General features: G+C 44.7%; 1 long non-coding RNA gene across 1 annotated transcript in view; it reads left to right on the top strand.

The window, feature by feature from the left end:
* The window catches only part of LOC134479597 (uncharacterized), a 102,376-nt gene extending 89,198 nt beyond the window's left edge, over positions 1-13,178 (top strand). Inside the window, exon 3 of the long non-coding RNA XR_015626127.1 lies at positions 10,641-13,178. This is a non-coding gene — a long non-coding RNA (uncharacterized LOC134479597). The remainder of the gene's footprint in view (positions 1-10,640) is intronic.
* Positions 13,179-16,950: the final 3,772 nt, after the last annotated feature.

Below are 16,950 nucleotides of genomic sequence, written 5' to 3'. Positions count from 1 at the left end.
TTTGTAACACCAGAGCACAGCCACAACTTTGGAAAGTCACCTGAATATTGAGTATGTGACTAGGCAGCTGTTCTTGGGGCAGTGGAATTAGCATCAAAATACAGTAACTTTAGGGCAAACCACAACTTTGGCTATGACTGCCAATTCCTACATATGAACGCACGATGGTGCGGTCTCCAATACCTCAACAAAGAGACAGTGCCCTAAAATCTTTTAGAAGCCTGGTTTTTAGAATAAGAATTCCATAAAAATATTACCTCAATTTGGACCTGTTTCCCTAGGTTGGCTCATATCCAAATTACAGTTTTAAGCCAACTTTCTGTTACCAATGTTACACCTTTTAAGCTGTGAAGCTCCTGGTGTCTTTAGGATCAGCTAGTATAAACATTTAGCCAGCCCCTGGGGAGCTTGTCCAGCAGACTTAGGCTTCTAGCTACAGATGTAGGCTCCAAAAGCCAATTGAAACTGTTTTTTATGCATTGTTCCCTTCTTGAAACGAGTTAAAACCAAGTCAAGGTGTGAACGACTGGCAGATAAAGTTTTTATCATTTTTTTCTTTTGAACACGAAACATAAAACATTTAAACAACGAGAAACAAAGACCACAGACATAAACTGACAGACATGGATAGCTTGGTGCACCAAGGACACACAATAGACATAGAGGGAAAAAACTAGATGGTGTCCCACGATAGGGACCCACATATCCTACCTATGGAACCCAGAACTAGAAATAAGCATTTCTCCAATAGGAGCCAGCAGAGAGGCAGGACGTCTCCTGCCTTTCTTCTGTTCCCAGGAGAGCCCTGAAAAGTTTTTCTCTTTCTCCAAAGCATCCGTGGAGAGTCCGGGAGGACTGTTTTTCCCAAACCCATTCTCTCTCATGTCTAGGGTGTAAACTATCTCTAGTCAGGATCCAAAGACTAAAATATAACTCTAAAAGAACGCATATGCAAAAACACTTTACCATTACCTTGTCCCTTTTTTATTACAAGTTTTACTTAAGCTAGCCCCACACTGCTTAAAATTAACCAGGGACACCTTTCATCAATAAAACAAAAAAACTTGATTAAATCCTTTTTCTTAACTCTTAATCCTCTCTCCCTGAGTGAGCGCTTGATCTCTCCTATGAAACAAGCCTCCTAAATCCATACCTTCCCCATGGCAATTAGACGACAATTATTCGACCGGTCCTTACCTCCCTCTCCAGCGACGCACGAGCGATGCGGCCTGAAGAGTCCTTGATTCCCGCTGCAGCTCTCTTATCTCCATCGTCCTGTAGTCGGCCTTGCTTCGGGGTCCCTGTGTTCGGGCGCCACTTGTCCCCGCCAGCGGGGACCCAGTTATTCAGGGTCCCGAAGAGGCTTTCTACCTGTGGGCCAAAATGGGGGTGAAGAGAAGAAGGAGACCAAGCAAAAGTTCTGTTGTCAAGGTCTCGTTTATTGGGATGAACATTGCAGCTTTTAAGGCTTTCAGGTAGGGGGAGTGACCTTTGTGAAATATGAAGGAGGGGGAGATGAGGGTATAGGCAGTGATAGCTGGAGGCAAAGAAGTCAGGCGATGAGGTCAGGTGGTGGAGACACTGGGTGTTGACTGAGGAGATAACTGGTATCTGCTCGAGCTGAGGCATCCCTTGAATGTTATACTCCTGTGCCGTAAATTCATGGGAGAGGCTTTATCCAACAATCTTAAGATTTATGGCAGTCATCTTCGGGGTGAGTCTCTGTGGCCAAACAGCCCAGAGTCACTTTGAACCATGCAGTCAAAAAGCGGCTAGGCCCAAATCCAATATGGCTCCGTGCAGCAGACCACAGGAAACCACCTCTCTCTGTCTGCCCGGTGTGGAATTACGAGTGGGCGTCCCCACACTATGCTCTTTCATGAGTGTCTTGGGGATAGGGCTCAGGCTGCTGTGCTTGTGTGGGAAGTACCAAGTGAGCTGCATCCTCAGCTTCATCGTCCCCTATTTAACGGACACGTCAAGAATCCCATACGTTAGTAGAACTCACACTTGTTTTGTTTTAATATACTCCAAGTGTATTTTGAGAGACGTTGCTTGTTCGATCCTTCCTCTCATGCTTTAAGCCATTACTCTCACAAACACTACCAAAGGGCACTGGCTTCCAACGGGGCCTACTGAAGGGGCATCTTCTCTCCGCACCTATTTCCTTCCAGCCCCTTCCAGAGGCTCTCTGTAAACAAGTCCAGCTGCTTCAGGCAGACTCTTGGCTATGGAGAGAAAAAGTTCTGCCTTCATGGGAGCCAGACGATGTGTTGAGGCCACAGGAACGTGGTTGGCGCCTCTTGATTTGCTTTGATGGGAGGCCGGAAGAAGGAGTGACAGGGGACCCTCCATTCTGCCTCCTCCCACCCCCTCCTCAGAGGTTGTCTTGCAAGCATCATCATCCTATAACGACCTGGTCTTTTATTAAGAGAGGAGACTGGTTTGACTTTGGGCCGCTTCACCTCTTTTGGTAGCTTAGTGGTCAGTTTTCCCAGTGGTGGGAACTTTGTTCTACTATGGACTCCATAGGGGTGATGTCACTAAGTGGTGACAATTCTCTTTCCTGTAGGACTGACACTTCCCAGGCACCTCCTCGAAGAGAGCTCTCAGCATCCCTCAGCATTAAAAGCACAGGACTGGCACACCAGCTATACTCCATTTGCCAACCTTTACCCTGACTGTTTCCACCCTCCCTTTAGAAGGCCGGATGCCAGCACCTACTCAGCCCTCAACGGCTCCCTTGCTGAAGCACCGCTGTGTTTTCCTCCTGGTTAAGATATTTCTATTTTAAGTACAGAGACTATTTGAACATGAAGAAATGACCTGACGCTAGATGTTTCCGTAAGTCTGGCAGGCAGGAAGACAGTCCAACAGGACAAAGAGCACAGACTCTGGTGCTACAAGCTGCTTCTCTCCTGGGACTGAATGTCTAGTCCTGGGATGAATAACCAAGAACCTGGGTATTTGTCTCCTTTAAGAAGCAGATTTATGCTGACATGATGACATGGGACAACTTTTAATATTTTTTTTCTCCAGATACTATAGTAGGCATCTGTCTGGCCAGTATCACTGATTGAACATCTCAAAAGGAAAGGACAGCCGGTCCCTGTGTTCTGCCGGGTCCACAACCTCAAAGCAGCAGCTGAGCTTTTTCGCCAGACTCTTCTCAGACTTGGAAGGCAGACTAAATACTTTGCTGCCCGGCCACATGAAGATGGAAACCACATCTTTTGATTAATTAAAAGCAAAAGGTTGGAACCCCCGTACCTTTCCATTCTTTAATTAACAAAGCCCACAGGCCACACGAGGAAGTAATAACACTCATTATATTGTGAAGAGGATGTGTGCTGAGAGTTAAGTCAGATGGGACTCCAGGCACAACGCCCTCCAAGCCTTCGCTGAGGTGCTCCACGGCGCAGGCAGATCCTCACTTGCTGGAGACCTGTAGCTCACCAGCCGGGGCACGCTGCTGTATACTTCAGTATCCTTCCTCTTGCAAAAGAAAGAAAAGCCCCCCTCTCCGAAACAAAGGCTTCAATTTTAATTAAACCCCGGCCTCTCTTCTGGAATTCCCTTTATTGAAAGAACACCTCCTTTGATTTCTATCTGCTGCTGTTAGTCTCTGGAACAACAACAAAACTCTGACCCCCTCCCCCTCCCTACCCTGCAGGCAGAACTGTCTTGTTCGAATGATCAAAAGCCCTGTCAGCTGACTTACGAACTAACAAATTATTTTCTTATTGTCTCTTAAACCTCTCCGAAGCACCTTTTGAAAATGGTCCCGTTGCTCCGCACACTTCGTGCCCGTGGGTGGCCTAAAGGAAATCAAAGAAATGGCAGACACCCATTCCATCCGAAAATGGGAGCCCATCCTACCCCTTGTCTGGGTTACCCAGGTACAGCTGAGCTCTGTTAGTCAGATGGTGAATGTGAACTTGAGGGTGTGTTTGCTGGGCCTCAGGAGAGCCCACTTAGTGAAGTGCTTGCTTGCTATGTTTATTGGTTCTCTATGTTAGAATTCTCTGCAGGAACAGTGATAACGGCGAAACTGAGAATGTTAAAGAGATGAGAGAAAGGGTCTACTTCTGGCCTGCAAAATCGGCCAGGACAGTGGCCCAGAACATGTGGGAGTAGCCAACCAATGTCTGATTTGACCTAAGGCCCACTCCCTGAGAAGGGACCCATACCCAACACTGCTTGGCTGACCAAGAACCAGAGAGACTATATAGCCCAGAGATCTAGGGTAAAACCAAACACTATGGAACTTCAAACAAAAATCAGTAAAATTGATTCCTAATGATAATCCGCTGTATTCACAGAAATGTTCCTTATCATCACCAGAGAGGTTTCCTACCATAGTAAATGGGACCAGATGCAGAGACCCACAGCCAGACATTACAGAGAGAGAGAGAGAGAGAGAGAGAGAGAGAGAGAGAGAGAGAGAGAGAGACAGACACAGACACAGACACAGACACAGACACAGACACAGACACAGACACAGACACAGACACAGACACAGAGACTCTAAATGGAAGGTTACCATCAAACCCCTCCCCTCAGAGCTGAGGAAACCTTATGGAAAAGGAGGCTGGAAGAGTGTAAGAGTCAGAGTGGGTAAGAGAGCAGAACAAGACCCCCTGAAGCAACTAAACACATATGAGCTCACAGGGACAGAAGCAGCCAGCACAGGGTGTGCACGAGTCTGTACCAGGTCCTGTGTGTGTGTGTGTGCGTGTGTGTGTATGTGTGTGTGTGTGTGTGTGTGTGTGTGTGTGTGCACATAAATATTAACTTATCATTCTTTTGAGACTCCTAACTGTGAGAACCAGTGGGTCTCTGACTCTTTTGCCTGCTCTTGGAACTCTTTTCCTCTTGTTGGCTTGAAGCCTGTTCTTTTCAGTGAGAGACAGAAAGGGAGTGGATCTGGAAGGGAGGGAAAGTAGAGGGAAGGGAGGCTGATAGGAGTAGAGGAGGGGAAACTGTAATCAGGATCTTTGTATGAGAAATGGGTCTATTTTCAATAGAAGAGACAAGGATCTGCCGAACTAGCTTCAAAAATGTTAAGTTCACAAAGTGAGGCTTAGCCAAAGGAGCACAGCCTCTAGTAGAACTGTGGTAGTTCATATCATACTAACCAGACGGGTAGGAAGGAAAGCTTTGCTCCTTCGGCCAGCACGATTGAAGTTGAGGTTTACTGACAGTGTACCTCTGTTGGATTCATCCACCAAGATTGGGAGTTAGAGCCAATTCCAGTATCGAAGAACAGGCAGGCAGGATGCCTCTGGATAACAGCTACCCCAAGAGAGAAACACTGGTCTACTTACAGAGTAATTATGGCGGTACCTTGGAGGGGTAAATCTCATGCCAGTCTGTCTTAGAGATAACGGGGATGCTATCTCTGCTCTGTAGAGCTTCCATTTGTTCAAAATAGCCAAGCTTGCGGTTCATGTTTCTGGAAGACATGTTTAACTGCTCAGATTATAACCTGGGGCTGAGACCTAGAGGAAAGAGGGGGGAAAGTGCATGCGAAGTGTTGTATATAACGCCAGGTCTACGTGAGCTGCAAAGAACTCCTGTGTGGGCCAGCATTAGCCAGAAATGGATGGGCACCTTTTTTCTTTTTCCTTGACTGTTTGATGTGAATTTTCACAGGGATGTGTGTGTGTGTGTGTGTGTGTGTGTGTGTGTGTGTGTGTATGAGTGTGTGCGTGTGTGTGTGCATATGAGTATGTGTATGTGCTTGTGTGTATGTGTGTGCACACGTGTATGTGTGTGCACGTGTATGTGTGTGTGTGTATTAACCTGCTGCATTCATAGAAAGGATGGGATATGTGTATATTACAAATGGAATTTATTAGACTGGCTTATACAATATAGTCCAATATAATTTTCCAATAATAACTGTCTTCACCTGGTAGCTGACTTAGCAATCCCTACCTGATGCTGAGAGGAACTTGCCAGTAAGATGAAAGGCCAAGTAGGTGAAAGACAAGGACTTTTCCTTCAGACCCCCTTATATCCATGCCACCACTAAATGCTGCCAACATTTAGGGTTGGTCATCTCTCGTCAGTTAACCTGATTGAGCATATTCCTCACAGCTGTGTCCCGAGGCTTGTTGCTTAGTTGATCCCAGATCCAGTCTGGTGGACAACCAAGACCTCCACACCACACAAGCATGAAAACCTGAGTTTGAGCCTCAGACTCCATATATAAAAGCCAGGTGAGGAGCAAGGATACCTATTTATAATCTCAGGGGTAGAGAGGCAGGCACAGGTCAATCCCTGGGACTTAGTGCCTTAGCCTAACATGAAGCTGCAGGACAAGTAGGAGACCCCATGATGCTGTATCAAAACAACACAAGCAACAGCATAAGCTGAGGAGGATCAAGCAAACCTCTGGTCTCCACATACACAGATGCATTATATTTGCTCCTTGCTTAACCACCGTGAAATGACTTGAGACACTGTGCTCCTGTGAATGTGGCCGAATGAACGAGCAGACTCTTTCTATTCTTAAGTCTCCTCTGGCAAGAAGAGGCAAATCAACAGATTAATGTGAGACGTTGGGTTTTAAGATGGTTGCTCTTGTTTCCCTCTTTAGGAAGGCCCACTCCATGAGATGGGGCCCATAACTGACCCTGCGTGGGTGACCAAGAGCCTGAGTCTGAGTCTAGAGAGCTCAGGGACTTTTAATTAAAAAAAATAAAAAGTAGCAATCAAATGCCTCCTAACGACCTCTGCTCTGCTCATAGTACCTTGCTTAGCCATCATCAGATGGCTGCAGATCCTCCTGCAGCAAATGGGAACAAATACAGAGACTCTCACCCAGGCCTTATACAGGGAGAAAGAGACCTTGGAAAGACATTGTGGTGGTTTGAATATGCTTGGCTCAGGGAGTGGCACTCATAGGAGGTGTGGCCTTTTGGAGTAGGTGTGGCCTTGTTGGAATGGGTGTGTCCTTGTTGAACAGAGTGTGTCACTGTGGGGATGAGCTTTGAGACTCTCCTCCTAAACTGTCTTAAAGACAATAATTTTCTCCTGTTTGACTTCAGAACAAGATGTAGAACTCTCAGCTCCTCCTGCACCAGGCCTGCCTGGATGCTGCCATGCTTCTTGACTTGATGATAATGAACTGAACCTCTGAACCTGTAAGCCAGCCCCAATTAAATGTCCTTATAAAAGTTGCCTTAGTCATGGTGTCTGTTCACAGCAATAAAACCCTAACTAAGACAGGGACCAAAATGGAATGTCTCCATCAAATCTCACCCTTCAGGACTCAGGGACCCCTGTGGAAGAGGAGCCTGAGAGAAAGAGCCAGAGGGCATGGAGGATACTAGGAGAACAAGGCCTTCTAAACCAACAGGACCTAGATAGGTATAAACTCGCTGAGACTCTGGCAGTGTGCACAGGGCCTGTGTGGGTCTGCACCAGTTAGGGCCCTCAAGCTAAAAGAAGTGAACATGTGTCCCTAGCTCTAGCCCAGAAGCTATCTCTGATAGATAACCACTCATAAATGAAATATTAATTTCACTCAAGGAAGTCTCACTGGGGAATGAAACTACTCTCAAGGACAGGCCACACGCTCAGCAGTAGATGGCCGATAGACTGAACTCAAGGATAGGCCACAGGCCCGGCAGTCAATGGCAGATAGAGAGATCTCAAGGGCATCTTTGGGGGGTCCTTTCCATGTCAAAGCTCTTTGTTTCTTTTCTTTTAAAAGAATTTTATTGGTTTTATTTTAATTTTAAATATATTTAATATATAACTTGTATATTTACAGATAAAAGACATATATGTATAGAGTTTAGTTTAGTGTTTTTATGGGACTCCCGAGTGTGTAGATGAATGAGTTCCTGTGTCTTCTCTTGGCCTCTGTTCTGTTTGTTTTGTCTAATTCTGATATGTTAGTTTTTGTTTTATCTTATTTTATTTTAATAGTATTCTATAGATGCCAGTTTGTTTTCTAGTGAGAGACAGAAAGGTGTGGATCTGCATGGGAGGGGAGGTGGGAAAGGAGGGAAAGGTGGGGAAACTACAATCAGAATATAGCATGTGAAAAAAAATATTTTTAATAAAAGGAAAATAAATTAAAAAATCAAATCCAATGTTGACATTATCTTTAAGAATCAAAGATAATGATGTTTTTTTCCTTTAAAAAAAGTAAGGGGTTGGGGATTTAGCTCAGTGGTAGAGCGCTTGCCTAGGAAGCGCAAGGCCCTGGGTTCGGTCCCCAGCTCCGAAAAAAAGAACCAAAAAAAATAAATAAATAAATAAATAAATAAATAAAAAATAAATAAATAAAAGTAAAAATCCTTGTCTAAATTAAGCAGAATTTAGGGATTTGAACAATTCAACAGATATAGTTTTCCGTGGCCATTAATGGAACAAACTCTTATTGAAAATCTCCATTTCTTCACCTGCAGATTTACTCACAAGTTTGATGATACAAACACTTACTTACAATTCCAGCTTTGCTTTCTGGGAAAGGGTTGATGGAATCTCTGCAGGAAATTGAAAAGAAGTTTATGACTCCCTATGCATGCCAGCTTTCAGTAAGCAAACTCTCGAGCTTGCTATAAAGCACTTGGAATCCCATGTTAGCAGAGAAAAATGTAGTCCTGTGGTTGGAGCAGTGTAAATAGCAACACTGTAATCGGTGTCGTTGAAACACTTCGCATTGCTAACAGCTTGCATGTGATCTGAAGGGTACAATGTTTCCAAACCCAAGGAAACTGTCCGGGATTCCATCACAGTGTCAGATCACTTCACTGACTTGGTTTGGCTGGAGAGACGGAGGCTCTCCCAAGTACACTTGGGCACTTTCTGTTCATGAGGTACTCTGGTAGGATACAGGGATCCCTAGCTCTAAGGTGGGATCTGACACATGAGATCTCCCACACAATCTCCTGTCTGCTGTGCTTGGTGGGTGCCAGGGGCTGACACAGCCTGTTGTAAACACCTCTAGCTCTTGTCTGGTTTATTGGCATGGCTTCTTGTCTGGTCCTCCCAGGTTTGCTCTTACAGGACTCTACTTTCTCACACATAGAGGGTGATCTTTCCCAGATTAGTTGTGTTGCAAACAAAGGGTTCTTTGTTTGCTTTATTATTATTATTATTATTATTATTATTATTATTATTATTTATTAGTTAGCTTGCAAAGCAATGGGCTTCATTGGCATTTCCGTAAGCATGTGTCAACATACTTTGTTATTTACTTCCGTCTCCTGCTGCTCTCCCCCTCTACCCTGCCCATACTTTGCTGTTTTTCTTCCTTTCTCCACAAATAGTCGCCCTCTGCTCCAATGTCGCATGTCCCTGAATCATTTCTCTCTCATTTATCCAATTCCTATAAGATCTTTCATTTCTTTATGGTCTTCTTTCTAGCCCTTGTACATACTAGAGGAAAATACAGGCAGAACGCTCATGATGCAGGCCTAGACAAGGACCTCTCATCTGAAATGGACTCATATATATATATATAATGTAATCCCAAAAATTGACAGATGAAATTACAGGAAATTAAAAAGCCTTCTGAACACCAAAGGGAATGATCAGTAGATTGAAGAGCTAGCTATAGAGTTGGGGAGCACAGCTGAGCTCTGTTAGACAGTGAATGTGAATTTGAGGGTGTGTTTGCTGGGCCTGGGGAGAGCCCACTTAGTAAAGTGCTTGCTACATATCTTATTTAATCCACACATAAGCCATGCAAGGGAAGGAAACTGAGGCAGAAAATGATTTGGTAGCTTGCCCGATTCATCATAGCTAGGAAGAGGTAGAGCCCAGGCAGGAGACATAGTTCATTCAATAATATTTGACACAACTATGAGGACCTGAGTTCAATCCCCAGTAACCATTTATAAATGCTGGGCTAAGAATCACAGCACCAGGGGGCTGGAGAGATGGCTCAGCGGTTAAGAGCACTGACTGCTCTTCCAGAGGTCCTGAGTTCAATTCCCAGCAACCACATGGTGGCTCACAACCATCTGTAATGCGATCTGATGCCCTCTTCTGGTGTGTCTGAAGACAGCGACAGTGTACTCATATACATGAAGTAAATAAATCTTTTAAAGAAAAAAGAATCACAGCACCAGGGAGGCAGGGACAGGATCACTGGAGCTCACTGACCAAGCAGGTTAGTTTAATTGGTGAGCTCCAGGCCTGGACTCTCTCTCAAAGGAGGGAGGTGATGCTTTTGAGGATGATCTCTTGGCCTCCATACACCAAACACACAGGCCCTCCCACACTCGTTCACATGTGTTCATGCATGCACACACACACACACACACACACACACACGAACACACACACGCACACATGTACACACACACACATGCACACAGACACGCGCAGAGACAGAGACAGAGAGAGGGAGAGAGAGAGGGAGAGTAAGAGAGACAGAGAAAGAGACAGAGAGAGGCAGAGACAGAGACAGACAGAGATAGACAGAGACAGACAGAGACACAGAGAGATACATTCACTAGGAACAGATTCGACTTATAAAGGCCAACTTTCAAGTTCAGATGGAAATCATCTCATAAAGCCACATGCCAATACGCTGTATGACTCAGAAAATATTTCTTCCCTTTCTCCCATGTTTGCTCTCTCATGTCTTCCCTTCTTTATCCCCCTCTTCCCAGGGCCCTGTTCTTGACTTCAGGTCAAAATTGCACACCCAACAGTGGTAACGCCACTTTGACCTGTGGCTGGGAAGGCGTGTAAACTTGGAGGCTCTTTTCCCAGTCTCTCTGACAGCATCCTGCACAGAGAAGCTGCGTTGAGGGGCCGACACCTTATCCTAAGCACAATGAAGTCATTAAGCTGCCCTTAATGCACGGATTGGGCTTTGTCTGCTTCAAATCATCCCCTGGGGATGTTAGAGGGACTTCTACCACTGAAGAGCCACCATCTTCGCCTTGCCAGTTCTCATTCCGGAGAAAGAGAAGATGGAAGTTTAGTGGGAGAAAAGGAGTTCAGACAGGCCACAAAATTTTGGTCCAGGAAATTTACAAATCTTAAACAAGTTACGTAAAGCGAAAGAAAGGAGGTGTTGTCTGAGCCACACATGCTGAACTGGTTGAGAGGACAAGCCAAGCCTCATGTCAAAGTGTTTAATAAAGCTTCCCTTTACTCCAGCAGGAGAGTTTGGAGCTCCCCTTTCCCTAGGTAGCAAAACTATGCCAAGGAGCAGTCACTGCCGAAAGCCCTGGCCCTGTCAGCTTCCTGATGGTTAATAACCGCTGGATTTCACATTTTCTTGGATGGACTCTCGAAAGGAGAGGCCTTAAAATCCTACGTTCTTCAGTGTGATGGCAGGACTCGGAGTCCGTAGCAATGAAGTCGTTGCCTTGGGTTATCTGTTAATTCTTTTGGCTCAACATGAAGTCTGGAAAGCCATCAAGTACAAAAGTGAAGGGGCTGGAAGAAGGCATAAATAGTAAAGGGGAAGTTGGACCAACATGAGGCAAAGCTCTCTAGAGCCCAGAACGCTGTTTTCTGTGAGCTGACAAGCTCAGCCTGTAAAATCTGGTAATCAAGTGTAAGCGACTTGCAGGAAATGCCGGACTAAAGATTCATCAATGCCATGTGGGCATCTCCAGGCAACGGTCCTCAGCCTGCGAGCTGTGCGAAGCCACTTCCTGGTTCGTGGCTAGAACTCCCTTTAACTTCAAGGTAGATTATAAAGGATGGAAGACGCCTCTCTGTGTCTTCCTTGTGATGACAGCTCAGAGAGGCCGTGAAATACACTAATTGGGAAGATGGGATTTTTGTGGCTCATGACTTCCCAACAGCTACCCCCAAGATAAAGCCACACTGTGAGTCACAAAATCGCAGACATAAACACTGTCTGGCAGGAGCAACTTCTAGGCTTCTTCAAAGTTTCCAGAGATTGTGAGCAGGAGGTAGCACGGGAGACGAGTGGAGCCATCTCAGGACAAGTTCAGCACGGAAGGAAATCAGTATCAGGGATGACGACTGGAGGGGGAGAAGCTCCAGGATCAGCAGCTCACCTGTTCAACAGAAACTGGCTGCAGAACCAAGAGAGTACAGCGAGGGTGAGCTAGGAGGACAGACTGTGCTGACAGGATGGATCCATGGTTAGTAGAAACCATGACACCAAGTTGCAGTTTAACATTTCCGTTTCCTTCTGTATGGTAGCTTTCTATCTAGCTGGCTGCTGAGACAGGCTAGGGAGAATCATGTCTCCACCCGTGGCTTCCTCCATGGGCGTGTAAATTATTCTACCATTCTGTGATGACAATAAATACTTTATTTGGGGGCAGTTTCACACTGTTTATTATGAAAATGTTCCCCCAGTCTGCCCTGGTCAGAAGTTATTTGATATGATGCTATCAACCTTAGCCAATCAGAGAATAAAATCACCTGACTTGCCCATCCCTGGGAACAGCACAGCACAGCACAGCAGGTAGCATACGTTTGAAACTGGTCGTTAAAGCGGCCTGGGACCCTGTCCACTTTGCTCGTATTCATCTGAATGGATGCATGGACTTGACACGCAGAATGCAGTTGCCCGAGGAGCATCTCCACCACATGTAACACATCCATGCACGTGCTGGTAAGGTGCTGCTGGTCAAGCCCTGCAGCTCCAGGGTGTGCTCTCCATGGAGATGCATGGAAACGGATTGGTGTAGGTGTCCTCCTTGCTTCCTTACCCCCTTTATTTTATTCTATTGTTTACATTTGTTATTTTTCTGTATGCTCTTTGACAATTAATATAAACACTCAAAGCTATAGTCTCCTCTGTAAAATTGTCTTTGGTGTTTCCCCAAAGTTCTAAGTTACCCTTCTGCTTCCACTTGACTCTGGGGATTCAAGTTTTCCTCAGGTGCTTCAATGCCAGGTTTAGTATTTGAGAGCACTTGCCTTAATCTCCATGGATTTAGTGAATCCTCTACTGGTGTCTGGTGTTGTTCCACTATATGGAGTCAAGTAAAAATACAGGAAATCATTTTCTGTATTTTAAAAGTAGTCTACGTATTTTACCTCTCATCCACTTCAGCAAAAGGTCAGGGCCGTTGAGGAGAAGGTGTCTTCCGTGGCTCTGTGATGGAGAATCCTATTGACTCAAGTTCATTTGATCTACAGTGCAATTTAACTCTAAAGTCTTTTTGCTGATTGATTTTCTCTGTCTGCGATTAAATGATCTATCTACTGAGGAAAAATGAGTATGTGCCTCACTCATTACTGTCCAGTCTTGACTGATCTGTCCAGCGGTGTTTATTTCAGGAAATCTGGGGTTTCAATATTTGATGCATTACGTTTCAGTTGTTACCTATCCTTCGTGGGTTTTTCCTTTTAAAAACAATTACCGACTTTATTCTGTCTTCCCAGATTAGAAAGGATCTTAGTTTTATTTTTAAATTATGTGCGTATGTGTGTCTGTATGTGGTTCGGGGCATTTGAGTGCAGTACCCCGGAGGAGGTCAGAAGAGGGGGTGTCAGAGCCCCTGGAGCTGGAGTCACAGGCCATTTTGAGCCACCTGAAATGGATCTGAGGCACTGAACCCAGGTCATCCGGAGGAGCAGCAAGTGCTACTAATGAGTCATTTCCCCCACCCTGATGTTTCTTCTGTCTGATTTTAACTTGACAGCCACTTCAGTAGCTAGAAGCATAGCCATAGCTGGCTTTTGCTTAACTTTGCTGAACTATAGCATTTGCATCTCAGTGTTTTCAGACTGTGAGTGTCAGTGCTGACGAGCGTATTTATCACGGGCAAGAAAGAGCGCTATCTCATTTTTCAATCCAACCAGCTTGTATTATTTTATTAGAGAATTTAGTCCATCAACATTTGTAGTTGTTTTTAAGAGGTGTTAACTAATTCCCGTCATTCTGTTTCTTATTTTTGTTTTGCATTTCTTTCGGACCCCTCTTTGCCTTAGGGACTTGCTGGTTTATTGAGTTTGGTCCTCGTTGGTTCTTACACGGTTCACCTTTGATCCTCAGTCTGTCTGCTCCCTCTGGGTAGATTCTCATACCTATCTTTTGTAGCATTCATCGTCTCAATTAGGGATTTGTGTTTGTATTTGTCTCAAGATTCTTTTGTTTATCCCTCAATTGTAAACGTGAATTTACTAAAGTTTCTTGGTTAGCATTTATTTACTTTCAGGGCTTGAGGCACACCCTTAGGCCTTCTCCTGACTTTTAAGGTTTCTGCCGAGAGTTGGAAGTTATTCTCCTGAAGTGGCCTTTCTATGTGTTTGTTATTTGTTTATGTTTTTCCTCATGCATCTTTTAATATTGTTTCTTTGTTTCATGACCTTAACATTTTGGTTATAATGTTATAATGAAGAGATTCTTATCATGTGTGTTTGGGGTCCTAAGTGCTTCCTATGTTTGGGTAGAAATTTCCCAGATAAAAGAACATTTCTTTAATTTCATTGAATAGATTTCTCTATGCCCTTAGATTCCTTCCTTTTTATTTATTTATTTTTTCTCTTTTTTCTTTTTTTCGGAGCTGGGGACCGAACCCAGGCCCTTGCGCTTGCTAGGCAAGCGCTCTACCACTGAGCTAAATCCCCAACCCCTCCTTCCTTTTTATTATAAGCACCTTCTATCCCCACAGTTTCTTTGTTTTTTTTTTTTTTTTTTTTTTTTTTTTGGTTCTTTTTTTTCGGAGCTGGGGACCGAACCCAGGGCGTTGCGCTTCCTAGGTAAGCGCTCTACCACTGAGCTAAATCCCCAGCCCCCCCCCCCCACAGTTTCTTGAGGTTGTTTTTTCCTCTCAGTCTTATTGAGTTTCTTTTTTCTTTAGTAGTGTCCAAATGTGTTCCTCAGATTCCCACACCTGTATTCATTCTTATATTTGGTCCGTTGGTAAGGATTTCGTTATTTTTGCTTGCATCTGTTTGAGTGTAATTTTTTCATTTCCAACACTTTTCTTTTCCCCCAAATCTCACTTTGTCTTTTCTGGATTTGTCTTCTCTGTTGAGGTCTGCCTCTTCCCCATTGCTCACTGTCCTGGTGATGCCCTCAACTTATTTCCTTACTTCATTCATTCACCTGCTTTCTCTCTGAAGTCATCAATCGTTTTTTTATTAATTGATAAATGTTCTTTGATAACTTCGCTCATGTGTAATACATTAGGGTGCCTTACCTGGCTCACTCCCGTCTTCCCTCCCTCATTCCCACATTGATTTCCTGTTTGATTGGTGTCCTCTGGGTTTTCTAGGGCTGTCTGTGTGGCCCCGGGATTGAAAGTATCCCCCGGAGCCTGGTGGGCTCATGGTAGGTATTTAGCTGAAGACAAAGGAGCCCCTCTCGCAGAGTCTATCAGCAGCCATAGTTCAACAGTGAGGAGAAGGGCTCCTTGTCTAGGTGAAGTTGTTAATTGTGCTTACAGGTAGACTTTCTCATTTGGCATTTCAAACTTTTCAGTGTCTTTGGATTTGGTAATTGAGGAATTAAAACCTTAGGAGGACTTCTTATGGCTTTGTCTTTTCATGTTTCTGTGTTCCAATTTGTGCAGGTGCTGATTTATTGCTCTCTCCTGTTATATCTGTGGATCTTCTTAGAGGGAAGGCTGCTCTTACACATTCAATCTCTGTACCACTCAGTGAAGATCAAAGAAACTATGGTAACAGCAACAGTGCCCATATAAACTGATGACACGCCCTCTCCATAACATGGATGAGAGGAAGCTTTCTATTGTAGATATGAGAGAGGACAGCCAGAGGCATTGAAGAGTCCAGAGCAGAAAGAGAAAGCAATGAACATGGCCACCAGACTGGACATGGGTAAGAGAGAAGCAGGAGCAGAGAAAAGAGATCAGGAGAGGGAGAGCACGAGAGAACAGAGAAAGGGGGAGGAGAGAGACTGAGTGAGGGAACATAGTCCAAAATAGCAGGAGGTTCCTCAGAAAATTGGACATTGAACTATCTGAGGATCCAGCTATACCTCTCTTGGGCATATACCCACAAGGTGCCCCAACATATAACAAAGACACGTGCTCCACTATGTTCATAGCAGCCTTATTTATAATAGCCAGAAGCTGGAAAGAACCCAGATGCCCTTCAACAGAGGAGTGGATACAGAAAATGTGGTACATCTACACAATGGAATATTACTCAGCTATCAAAAACAATGACTTTATGAAATTCATAGGCAAATGGATGGAACTGGAAAATATCATCCTGAGTGAGGTAACCCAATCACAGAAAAACACACATGGTATGCACTCATTGATAAGTGGCTATTAGCCCAAATGCTTGAATTACCCTAGATGCCTAGAACAAATGAAACTCAAGACGGATGGTCAAAATGTGAATGTTTCACTCCTTCTTTAAAAGGGGAACAAGAATACCCTTGGCAGGGATTAGAGAGGCAAAGATTAAAACAGAGACAGAAGGAACACCCATTCAGAGCCTGCCCCACATGTGGCCCATACATATACAGCCACCCAATTAGACAAGATGGATGAAGCAAAGAAGTGCAGACCGACAGGAGCCGGATGTAGATCTCTCCTGAGAGACACAGCCAGAATACAGCAAATACAGAGGCGAATGCCAGCAGCAAACCACTGAACAGAGAACAGGACCCCTGTTGAAGGAATCAGAGAAAGGACTGGAAGAGCTTGAAGGGGCTCGAGACCCGTTATGAACAACAATGCCAAGCAACCAGAGCTTCCAGGGACTAAGCCACTACCCAAAGACTATCCATGGACTGACCCTGGACTCTGACCTCATAGGTAGCAATGAATATCCTAGTAAGATCACCAGTGGAAGGGGAAGCCCTGGGTCCTGCTAAGACTGAACCCCCAGTGAACTTGATTGTTGGGGGGAGGGCGGCAATGGGGGGAGGGTGGGGAGGGGAACACCCATAAAGAAGGGGAGGGGGAGGGATTAGGGGGATGTTTGCCCGGAAACCGGGAAAGGGAATAACATTCGAAATGTAAATAAGTAATACTCAAGTTAATTTAAAAAAAAAAAAAG

Source organism: Rattus norvegicus, chromosome 7, assembly GCF_021556685.1.
Source record: "Rattus norvegicus strain SHRSP/BbbUtx chromosome 7, alternate assembly SHRSP_T2T, whole genome shotgun sequence".
Classification (NCBI taxonomy): domain Eukaryota; kingdom Metazoa; phylum Chordata; class Mammalia; order Rodentia; family Muridae; genus Rattus; species Rattus norvegicus.
This window is presented reverse-complemented; position numbering and strand designations above follow the sequence as displayed.